At 42.5% G+C, this 11,986-nt stretch overlaps 1 protein-coding gene across 1 annotated transcript in view; it reads left to right on the top strand.

The window, feature by feature from the left end:
* The first annotated feature begins 2,518 nt into the window (after nt 1-2,518).
* WDFY3 (WD repeat and FYVE domain containing 3) overlaps nt 2,519-11,986 on the top strand; it is a 128,707-nt gene continuing 119,239 nt past the window's right edge. Inside the window, exon 1 of the mRNA XM_081924725.1 lies at nt 2,519-2,623. The gene's annotated coding sequence lies outside the window, so the exon portion shown is untranslated. The remainder of the gene's footprint in view (nt 2,624-11,986) is intronic.

The following is an 11,986-nucleotide window of genomic DNA, read 5'->3' as shown; positions in this document are numbered from 1 at the left end:
AAACATAATAGGTGGGTATTTATTGTAGGAATTGCCTTAGAGGCCTGGAATAAAATGTAAAATATTGAAAACACAGACATAAAAATATGTTATAACTAGATACACATGTATTTTGCTGGCGTCTAATAACTTGAGTCAATTCCTAAAAGCTATTGTCTCCACACAGCTCATACCTATATATTTTGAATCAACACTAAAAGAAAATGGGTCACACAATGGTGACTCAAAAAGAGAACAATTTATCACAAACCAAGTAAGTGTCACAAGCAGGAGAGAAGCAGAAAACATGTGACCATGTGATGTTCAAAAATCAGCTATATAAAAACTCAAGAAATAATATGCCGAAGGGCAAAATTACCGTACATGCTTGCTACAGTGTCAGTGTAACTGTGGCCATGAACATGAAGCCACACCATCTAACCATTTTATTTATTTAACATATAATATCTCAACATCATGATAAAAAAGTATTCCATCATGAGTCCTTGGTGATTTATATCCAAGTTCTTTAGTCTAATTGTATTCAATAAAGTCAAACCAGATTTTCCTAAAGTTGTCCCTTTCCTTATGTTGTCATCTTTCTCATGTCCTATTTGTCCATCTTACCATTAATGCCAGATTCCGGCTTTGCCATTTGTTTCAGTTACAACAACATGTGGGAAACACCTTGAAAACGAAGAGTTTGCAAGTTGAAGTTGTAGCTAGTAGCACTAAACCAAGTCTGGTCTAGTAGCATACGGCTTTGTTGCCTTTTCTCTCTCCCTCCAGAATTCCCTCCCAAGATTTTATCAGGTTTCCAAAACCCAATTACATAGCAAGATAAGGATGATCCTGCTGGATCAGGCCAAGGGTTCATTGAGTGCAGAATCCTGTTCTCCTAGTGGACAATCAGAGGCATATGGGAAACCCAAAAACAGGACACGAGTGCAGCAGCAGCAATTTCCCCAATTCTGATTCGCAGCAACTGATGCCCCCCAATTCAATACCTTGCATTTCTCCTGTTCAAAGAAGGCATCAGTTTGAGACATTCTTGTTTCACATCTATTTACAGGAGGACTCAAGCCCGTGACACAAATGTGGCTATGTTAATTTATATGTACAGAAAAGTAAATTTAGGTTTCTGAGCAGATAAAGGTGATGCGTGGCTGGGTTGTCACCCGGGGGCTGTTGGACATCATGCTCAGCAGCCCTATAAGCAAAGTTGCTTTTTCTAAATCAGAAAGTGGGAAACAACATCAGCTTGCCATACACAACAGAGGTGGGCAGCAAGCAAAATAGCTCCCATCTGGAAGTACAAGAACAGTCAGGAATGTTGCGTCCAAGGGATGAGGAGAGACAGAAAAGAAGATGTGGGGAACAAGGGGGTGAAGTGAGACAAAGCAAGCCAGAAAAGGAAGTTGGCTGACCTGTGTAGACCATCTTTATGCCCACTTACACATATCTATCTATATATTATTACATATCATATATACAAATGATCTGCTGGTGATCGATTTGATATTACTGAGGGCGCGTGCATGTGCATTTTTGTTGGCTTTATGTCGTTTCATATATGGTTTTGCCCTGCCTTTGGGGTCTCATTAGGGATGGAAATCTGCTGAAGAAAAAACGCGTGCATTGCTTCAGTCGGGAAGCATGGAATCGGAGAATTGAAAGGGACCCCAGGGGTCATCTAGTCTAACCCCCTGCAATGCAGGAATCCCAGCTAAAGCATCCATAACAGGGAGTCTCTGAGATGATAGATAGATAGATAGATAGATATATGCAGAAATAGAGCTTTCCTTGTGCAAGGAACACAATCCCGAGCAAGTGCGGGACTCACAACATCCATTCAGACGTGATAGAAGTTCCTCGGAACCCACCGACCCACAACAGCCTGTTTTCTGTCTCCTCTCAGGAACTGGCCCCCTAAAAGTGTGAGGAGAAGAAATTCCCTAAAACTGTTGGCGCTGAGGTTTCCTTTTTTTGTGGTGAGGAGGACCTTCCTCGAGGAGCCTCGTCCGCCCGCCTGCCCGCCAGCCCAGGGGCGTCTCTGTGAGGGAAGCTGAGGAGGAGGCGGGCCGAAGGGAGCCGGCGAAGGGCGGCAGGGAGGAGCGCCGGAGGAAGGAGCCAGCGAGCGCTTGGGAAAGAGGGAACCGCGTCGGGCGGCGGCGGCGGCACCCAGAGGAAAGGAGGCCGGAGCAGGCGAATTAAAATGGCCACCAGCCGCTGCGGGAGCAGCTGGGAGCGGAGCAGCAGCAGCGGAGAAAGCAGCGCCTCCTCCTCCTCCTTTCCCGGGATTGCCCGCTCGGCCCAGGCCGGGCCTTGATTGATGGGGGAAGCGGGAAGCGGCGCTGGGAGCTGCCGGCTGAGGGGAGCCCGACGGCGGGCGGCGCTGCCTTGAAGCCCACCTCCCCTCCTCTCCCCGCCTGGGCTGCAGCCTCGCCGTAGGAATAAAGGAAAAGAGAAGGAAAGGAGGAGGAGGAGGAGGCGGACGGCCGCCCCTCCCTCCCTCCCAGCCTCGTCGTTGCTGTTATTATTATCATTTCACCCTTTTTCAGAAAAACTGCAAGCCCTCTTTCCCAAAGCCCTCGCCGGTGGGGCGGATCCCGGACGCGTCTCCAACCTCGCAGCGACCACCCCGGTGAGCAAACGGAGCTCTGGGCATTAACCTCAGCTCCCCCCTTTCCCACCCCCATTTTCTGTCACCCTTCGACTCCCGAGGACACTTGGGGGGTGTCTCTCTCCACTCCCCCGGCTTCCCTCCCTCCCTCTTCCTTCCCTTCTCTCCCCCTCCCAGCTCTCCTTCCTAGGCCGCAACGGCGGCTCCGAGCTCTCCTCCGCCTCCCCGGCCAGGGATGCTGCAGCAGAAGCCGTTTGCTACCCCCCCCCTCCTTGCTGGCTTTTGGCTATACGTCGCTTTCCCCGCACCCCCCACCCTCTTTCCCCCTGCGCCTCGATTTGAAAGGGGGGTGGCGGACAGTTACCCGCATTGCTTTAGCTCGTTTTTTTTTATCTGTGCATGTTTATCCTAGGCTGCAATATTCAGGAGCAGCAGGAATCTCTTTTCTTCCTGGCGACGAAAGCCCAGACTTCCTGATTATTATTATTTCTTTCCAATGGTTTGCTTCGGTCTGGGCTGGTAGTTTTCTCTTATCTTCCCCCTCCTTTACCCCAGATTTTTTGTGTGTCCCCCCCTTTTTGCTCCAGGTTTTGGGATCTGCATGGGATTGTGGGCCTTGTTTTCTCCAGCAAAAGGTGTTTTGTATGTGAGAGGTAAATAAATGAATCGCAACAACTACCAGACTTTTAGAAGACATCTGAAGGCAGCCCTGTTTAGAGAAGCTTTTAATGTTTGAGGCGGCTAAATAGTATTTTAATATATATTTTTGGAAGCCACCCAGAGTGGCTGGGGAAGCCCAGCCAGATGGGCGGGGTATAAATAAATAAATTATTATTATTATTATTATTATTATTATTATTATTATTATTATTATTACTTGCCTTCACTTTAACCTATGCGGGCAGGTTGCAACACCCACTACCCCACCCCACCCCCTTGTCTCTGGAAGCTGCTTCTGCTTTCTGGGAGAGGGACAGAAGGGCCCACGGAAACGCTGGCAGCTTGTCCTCTTCCTGGCCCTGCAGTGATTGCCTTAAAAAATAAATAAATCCCTCTGTTTCTCTCTCTCCCCCGCACCCCAGTGTGCTGTCTTTACCTTTGTTAATGGGTTTTGTTCCTTTTAGCTGCTGGGAAGGGATATGGGGAAAAAGATGGGCAAGCAGAACGAACAGAAACAGGAAATACAGGGCTCCCCCCACCCCACTTTTAAATCTCTCCCAACCTTCTGTGCCCTGCGGTATGATGAAGGGAAAAGAACAAAAGGCATCCCATCCCTGTCCATTAGGGGTGGTTTGTTTTTGTTTTTAGAAAGTGCTTTACGTGACAGGTCTGTAGGAAATGATAAAAGATGTATTTGTCTGAAAGGCTCTTAATGTTGGTTCAGGAGGATGAAGGAATATTTGTGTGTAGCTGAGGGGGCAAGGAAAGACTGGCTAGTCATTAGGAACTGTAATGGATCCCCCCACCCCAATGTTGAGTTACGTTAGGATAAATGACTCTGCTAGTTATAGTAGAGAATCTTTAATCTTTAAACCTGTCAATCTTGAAGCAGTTATTGCTGATAGAGATCTTTCCGAAGATTTCAGGAGTTCCTTCCCCTCTTTTAGCCTGGTTTACAGCTCTCTCTCTCTCTTTTTTACTACTGATTTAAATATAACAAAAGAGTCTTGGGGCACCCTAAAGACTTAACAGATTTACTATCGCACAAGCTTTCATGGCCTGCAGTCTACTTCATCAGATGCACAGCGTGTTATTCTGAGTTGCATATATACATATATACATGACTGGAATAGCATATTGTAAAAAGTGAGGTCAGAGGGAATTTAGGAATTGTATTGTGTACTTGTTTGTGTGTGTTAAGTGTATCCATAGAAGATTCCTGCAAGTTTGTTTTGCAGTATGTGTTTCATAAGCTAGCTGAAATGTTTCATGATCCTATGTAGACTGCAGTGACCTGAGTGCAGGATTCTGTTTAAAATCTTGCTTGGCTTAGTTCCATTTTAATTTTTTTTGTATATAGTATATAGACTGATGGACTCCACTCCCCCATGCCTCTGCTAATAACTGGTATTGGAAAGAAAAGAGATCAGTCATACATTATTCCCATGCTCACCATGCCTCTGAGATAAATACAACAGAGTTCACTCTTATAAATAATTGTTTCAGAACTTCAGCTGCTCATGTAGCGATAAGAAATGCATCTGCTATCCTTGACGGTTAGAACTGGAGGCTGTGATAAGCAAGTCAGCAGTTTCCAAAATTCGGTGCATGAATAAAAAGGAGAAACTATGTTTGAATGGTCTTCCATAATACAGCTCATAATACAGTCTTTGGATATAGGTTTCTGGCATATTTTGGCATATGTGCTAATTTATTGAAAATTGACATTCTCCATGCTTATTCCTCAACTACTTTCAGACATAGGATTTTACTAAACATGTTGTTGTGCATGATAGTTTCCATCACTCAAAAATATGTGCCTTAAATTAAAGTTGCTTATCTACTCTATAGATCTTCTTCTGCAGATATATTGACAATATTCCTAAGCTCAGTGCATGAAAAATTACTATTTCCCACCAAAACATTATTGACTACGCTTGATAGTGTTGAAAGAGGAAAGGCTTGGTTAAATATCAGGAAATGTGCATGAAGTTTATATTTAGGGTGGCAAATGATTACCAAGGGAAGTTTTGAAATTCTTATGTTCTGTAGCTATAGCAGCTTCCTACTTAAGGATTGGGTTGTTCCACATATGGTGGTTAACCAACACTGTTAAATGCTTCAGCGTAGGAAGAAGCATTTATGTTCGGTGTTTACTATCACAAAAATACAGATATCTATTTTTTCATGGATATGTGAGGAGAAGCTGCTGTGACATTCTACTGCAGGCGTCCCCAACCTTCGGCCCTCCAGATGTTTTGGACTACAATTCCCATCATCCCTAACCACTGGTCCTGTTAGCTATGGATCATGGGAGCTGTAGGCCAAAACATCTGGAGGGCCGCAGGTTGGCGATACCCATTCTACTGAGAGTATAGATGAGTAAAATAGGCATGGGTGCATGCAAATGAAATTGGTGGAACTATCCCAGCATTCAGGAACAAGAGAGTAACCTATAAAAAACAACAACGAGTGCCCTCCAAAGTGATGCTGGAAAAGCTGGTCACTGTTGCACATCATTTTAAGCAATAGACAAGCAGCATGCTAGAGCACACTACCTGATCGCTCCTGCTTTGTTCCTCCTACAGTATAAGTGAAAGCAACAAACCACAGACTTTGGTTTGACATGTCATTTGAACCCAGAATTTTGCTTTGTTTCTTGGCTTGATGATTGTGGTTTTCTTAAGGAGAAACAAACCATGATCCGAGTTCACGTGGCATGGTAAGCCACGTTTAATGGGTGTTGCTCTCATGCTAGGGGAGGAGTGAAACAGAAGCAATTGGGCCATATGCACTACTTGTTCACAGTAGTTCATGGTTTATGGCTTAATGTGCAAATAATCAAAAATAAAAAGAGGCTATAATTTAAACTCTACATTGAATTAGAAAGTAAACAGACAAATACTTCTGTGTATGAATATTTTGATTTTTTTCTGATTCTTGTATTGTAGTACCCTACAATAATTTGGAATAAAACATCAACTCACTTTTGAAACATCAGAGCTGAGGTTTACGCGCCCAATTCATTACCCCAAGGCAGACCTTTGGTTTACCTTGTCTTAGACAGGTCTTTCCCAACCCTGCTACTTTGGATTCTTTTAATCTTGCAGCCCTGGGGATCTTTAGAAGCTGAATTTGTAACCTTCTGCATGCAAAATGTTATTGTATCATTACAGTGTGGCTCCTCACCTTATTCTAATACTGTGGTGCTAGCAGTCTGTTTTTGTTTACCAAAGTCAAGCGAATCTTTTCAAGCAAGGTATGTTAGTGCCTGGGTAACATAGATGTAGCAGCTTGTAGTATACGAAAGCCCACTTTGGGGCATGTGGTAGCTATATTGGAATCAGCATTCACCTGTGGGTGTACGTAGTCCCACGTCTCAACTTGGTTGCACCATTACAAACTTCTTGTTTTGAAGAGAAAAATATTTATGATATCAAGGCAGTTCTTAGTGCCTGTTCTGTGAAAAGTTGGAAGTATTTGCCAGCACATATTGACATGGTAATGCAAGCGCCGTTCAAAACTCCTATTGTTCTATGCACATTTTGCGACAGGGAATTTCATTGGCTTTTCTGCCTCCTCACTTCCAGCTACTCTCTGAAGACTGGCGAAGAGACCCTCCTAAGAGTATTAGGTGGGTGGGCGGGGAAAGGACTAGAGTAGACCATGTGAAGAATGAACATAATATTCTAGCTTCAGTTCATTCATTTTCAGCTTTGTATTCTTGTTATAAAAAAGCATGCCTAGACATTCCGTTGTTGCTCCCATAACCTAGGTTTAAGGTGCCATTTAGCTTCTAGCTTTCATATCTCAGTTTCTAACACTGAATGCAAGTGATTACTCCCACCTCCACCAATTTTTACTCTTCATGCTTCATTCTAGATGGATTAGACTAGGAGTCCCTAAACTTCCTGTTCCTGTTGGCACATGTGGAATTGTGTGTGTTGTGGATCTTAGTTAGAAAATGGCTGTTCCAGGGCATGGAAAAAGCAGAATATAAAAGGTGGATCAGAATGGTTTCCCTTGCAACTTGCACAATTTTTAAATGAGATTTCCCCCAGGCCACCATCAAATAACAGGCCACATTCGTCTTCATGGGCTGACCTGTAAAAAAAACCTGCAGATCCAGCATTTGTCAGCACTGTCATGGCACAGAACAAATCATCCTGCGTGGGATTCATCTAATGAGCTCTGTCAGTGAAAGCCCGGCAAAGGGACTCTTGATTGCACAATGGAGCTTCTCCCCCTTTCCTCTCTCTGCATGGCCTTGTGCCCCCTGAAATTGGCTTGGGGTGGCGGGTGGAACTCCCAGAATAGTGCAGCGGGAAGGGAAGGAGAGAGAAATTGTTCTGTCTGGCAAGCCAAAAAGCTGATGGAAAGGTGTTTTTTTTGGGGGGGGGGTGATGCTTAATAGCTCCCCATTATTTTTGCAAGGCATGTCCCCCAAGCCACCAACTGAATAAAGTTGGCATTGATTTCTGTGGATAGTGTTGGAACAGTGTTTACAGCGGTAAAGAAAACCTCACCTTACACAGGGATCCTCATTGATTTTTATGTTTGTTACATGGGATTCCCCCCACCCCCATACCACAGAGCACATCTGTGGACACAGATATAAACTGTGCTTTGATTGTGGTTTTAGAGGGATTCCTTGGGGAAATCATGAGGATCCATTAGCATGAAGTTCTGTGACCAGGATCCATGTTTTTGTGCTATGGTGGCTCTGACAAGTGCTGGATTAGTGTTTTGTCTTTACAGTGCAAGCAATAGAAACTAATGTCAGTTTTAATTTGGGGTGAATGGTTTGGTGGGCATGCCTTGTATGGACCTGTTAGACTCCATAACTTGGATCAATGTTTTTCTGCCATGATGGTGCTGGCGCCGGTGATACTTAATTCCATGCATAAACACATGTGATTGTAACTTCAGAGCACTAAACTTTTGCAGAACTGCAGTCTTTACCTGTACAGTTGTGAACTTCATTGCTTTAAACAGAATTTCCTCTGACACTTGAATATAATTGTGTCTGACTTTCTGACAGTTTGTTCTCAGATCTTCTGCTATAAATGTCACTTCTTTTTGGGCAGTGAGTGTTGGGCATGTGACTAATTTCTGTTTACATATAAAGATTGAAATTGCACACATTGATAGAGGAAGATGAATAGTTTGGCATAAGACCCTTGCTTTTCTCCATTCTTTTAATTTAGCATCCACCTTCTCCCTCCTCCTCATTTCTGTCTCAGGAATAATTGTGACATTGACACCACTGGGTTGTAAAAGAAATCTGGAAAGAAATGATGCAGGCAAGAGGTGTCTGTGCACTGCTGTTGGATGAACCTGCAGGCATTTGGTTGCAGCTTTCCGCATTTGCTAATGATTAGTTCAGTGATAAAGGCTATTTTGTTTAAACTCTGCTGTTTAAGGTTCTTGGCACTGCTCACAGAGCCACATGATGTTTGTTGCTTTATTTCCATGACCAAATTGTGATTTCTAAGCAAATAATTTACAGTGGAAAACCACACCACAGTTTATGAAATAATCTGTGTTTGGTTGCCCTAGCTATACTTTTACCAAAGTATGCTAAGTTCAGTCTTTCTTTCCCCCTTCCCCGCTCCCCATTAATGGAGACTGACAACTTTAAGAAAGTGTTCTCTGAAGATGCTTTGTGTCATAATCACTATTTTAGCTACCTCAGAATCTGGTGCCATTACATATATTTGAAAATGAAGAAATAACCTTTAATGAGAAGCGACATGGGCAAGATCTACACAGATAAGTGTTGCTTTTTCATGGCAACCTTTTTAAGGTGCTACTGGAAGGAATTCTTTTTGTTTTTCATGGCAGAAAGAGAGAACTTGAGAGCTCAGATAGGACCACTTCTATGCTATGTCCAAATTTTCATTCATATTTATATTGACTGTGGGAGGGGGTATGCATGGCCCCAGAGTTGCACCTGTAGCTCTCTGCATTAAAATTAGAATGGGGTGAACAGATGCCAAATTTGAATACAGTTCTTTGAATGCATCCCAGAACAATTCTTCATATCCCTCTTCATTTTTTCAACTAGTCCCCCCCATGTTGTTGTTGTTTTTAGACTTTCTTATGTAGCACATATGCTAATCAGGATATCAAGGGTTGGGACAGGAATTGATGCAAAGTGTGTAGTATATTATTTTGAAGCTAGTGTTCAAATCCCACTGAAAGGGGATTTGAGTGTGGCGCTAGTTGGAACATGTTGGCTGTTTTATGTACAGTGCAGTGATATAGTATACAGTGATACATACGCTTCAGGTTACAGACTCCCCTAACCCAGAAATATTACCTCGGGTTAAGAATTTTGCTTCAAGATGAGAACAGAAATCGTACAGCGGTGGCGCAGCGGCAGCAGGAGGCCCCATTATCTAAAGTGGTGCTTCAGGTTAAGAACAGTTTCAGGTTAAGAACAGGCCTCCAGAACGAATTAAGTTCTTAACCTGAGGTACCACTGTACTTACACTTTAGCAGCTAAAGGAAGTTCAGTTTTGTTAGTGTGGAACTGTGGAATGAATTCCTTACTATGGGTATAATTGTAGCATTGATATTGGATATTATCTAATCTGTTGGTATGGTTCTTGCTCAAACTTTTAATATGCTCCAATTAATATTACACATCACTCGGGAAGACAGGCAAACTAATATCAGTGTACTGGATGAAGCAAAGATCACCAGTGTTGAAGCAATGATTCTTCAACATCAACTTTGTTGTACTGGTCATGTTGTGTGGATGCCTGATGGTCGTCTTCCAAAGCAACTACTCTATTCTGAACTTAAAAATGGAAAGCGTAATGCTGGTGGTCAGCAAAAGAGGTTTAAAGACTGTCTCAAGGCAAATCTAAAAAAATGTAGTATAAACACTGACAACTGGGAAACACTGGCCTGCAAGTGCTCCAGTTGGAGAACAGCCTTTACCAAAGGTGTCATGGATTTTGAAGACACTTGAACTCAGAACGCAAGGGAGAAACGTTCTAAGAGGAAGGCACGCTTGGCAAATCCACACCGTGATCACCTCCCGCCTGGGAACCAATGTCCACACTGTGGAAGGACGTGTGGGTCCAGAATTGGCCTCCACAGTCCCTTATGGACTCATTGTTAAAACCATGTTTATGGAAGACAATCTTACTCGGCTACGAGTGATCGCCAAAGAAGAAGAAGAAGACTTTGTAGCGTATTCTTATTTGTTGTGGTTTTGTCTAAGAATTGCTTTGAACACAATGTATATGTGGAAAATGCAGTTTATAAATAAATGCAATATGACTAGAAACACCATTATGCTCCTTTAAGCTCTTTCAGTTCTTGAAACAGGACAAGAAGCTGTTTACAGTCTTGTTCATTCAATCAGATTTCTGGATAAATTTGTATTTGGCTTCTCTTTGGTATAACTGTTTGCAGAGTTGAGCACCTTTTTAGGATAAGATCATTGCTTTGGACTTAGAATACCAGCATGGTCCTTGGTATACATTCCTTCTAAATATTAATTATGAATATTTAAAGTATGCCCCATTGAACACCTCTATAAAAAGAGGGGCCAATTTTAAAAATAGTGGGGGAAGGGCTAGTGGTTAGCAAGTAAGCATCTTTACAATAATTCATGTTCACGCATGTAAACAAAACAAGTGTACGAACCCCTTTGACTTTTTACATTTTTAGCTTAGTACCTCTGGCTCACTCCCTCAGTACTTTAAAAAGTTACTTTGTACAGTCCTTAAGTTGTATAGAGAATAGAGAATTGAATCTACATGTACAGTGTTTCAGTGTTAAGTAATCATTACTTCATTACGGAAATTCCAAAAATGTTCTGCAAGTTGGCTGTGAGTCCTGGAAGCCCTGTTGTGGAACTGTGGAAAGATGGAATACGCTTAAAATTATGTATGTATGTGACCTAATTCAGTTTTTAAGAGAGTCAGCAGAGCACTTTTTGTGCCGCTTTTACAGAATCTATAAATTATCAGAGCGAGTACAGTTCTGCATATCATTAAGACTCCCTTGGAGGACAAGGGGTCACATAGGTGTGCTATAGGATACTACAGAGAAGCTGAATGAATTCTTTGTATCTGCCTGCACTGCAGGATATGTAGGGCAGATCCTTGTCCAGAACTAGCTTTCTCAGAAAGTGTTTGAAGATCTGAGGCAAGCGGATAAAGTCTAAATTTTAGGCCTTATTGACAAATTTAAAAACCACAAACTTAACTGTGAAATTGCTGGTGTAACAAAAATATGTAACCTGTCCTTCGATCAGCCTCCATACCTGAAGTCTGGAAAGTGTAAACCTTTTTATGATACAGGGGGACCTGGGTATTAGCATGCTACTTAACATCTGTTTCTGGTGTAAACTATGGAAACTAAATATAACTCAGAGAAAAGAGTATCTAATTGATATGATCAAATAAAAACAACTTGTGCCCTGGTAGTGGGGGTCATCACTCGAGAATATGCATACATGCTTATAGTCTATAAGAACCTAACATATAATTTCAGGGTTACATGATAAGTAAGAAAAAAGTAATGGACCAGCTGAAATTTGCAATTCTGCTTGAAGAGTAATTTCTATCACTACACTTTGTGAGGGTTTTTTTCCTAGATGAATATGTGAGGTTTCCCCCCTGAAAAAAACATTCCATGGGCACTTTTTAATCCTTATTCAAATGTATGTGTTTTGCTTCTTTATAGATAGCAGGTGCTGGAGGT

The sequence above is a fragment of the Podarcis melisellensis genome, assembly GCF_964234715.1.
Source record: "Podarcis melisellensis genome assembly, chromosome: 9".
Taxonomy (NCBI): Eukaryota; Metazoa; Chordata; class Lepidosauria; order Squamata; family Lacertidae; genus Podarcis; species Podarcis melisellensis.
This window is presented reverse-complemented; position numbering and strand designations above follow the sequence as displayed.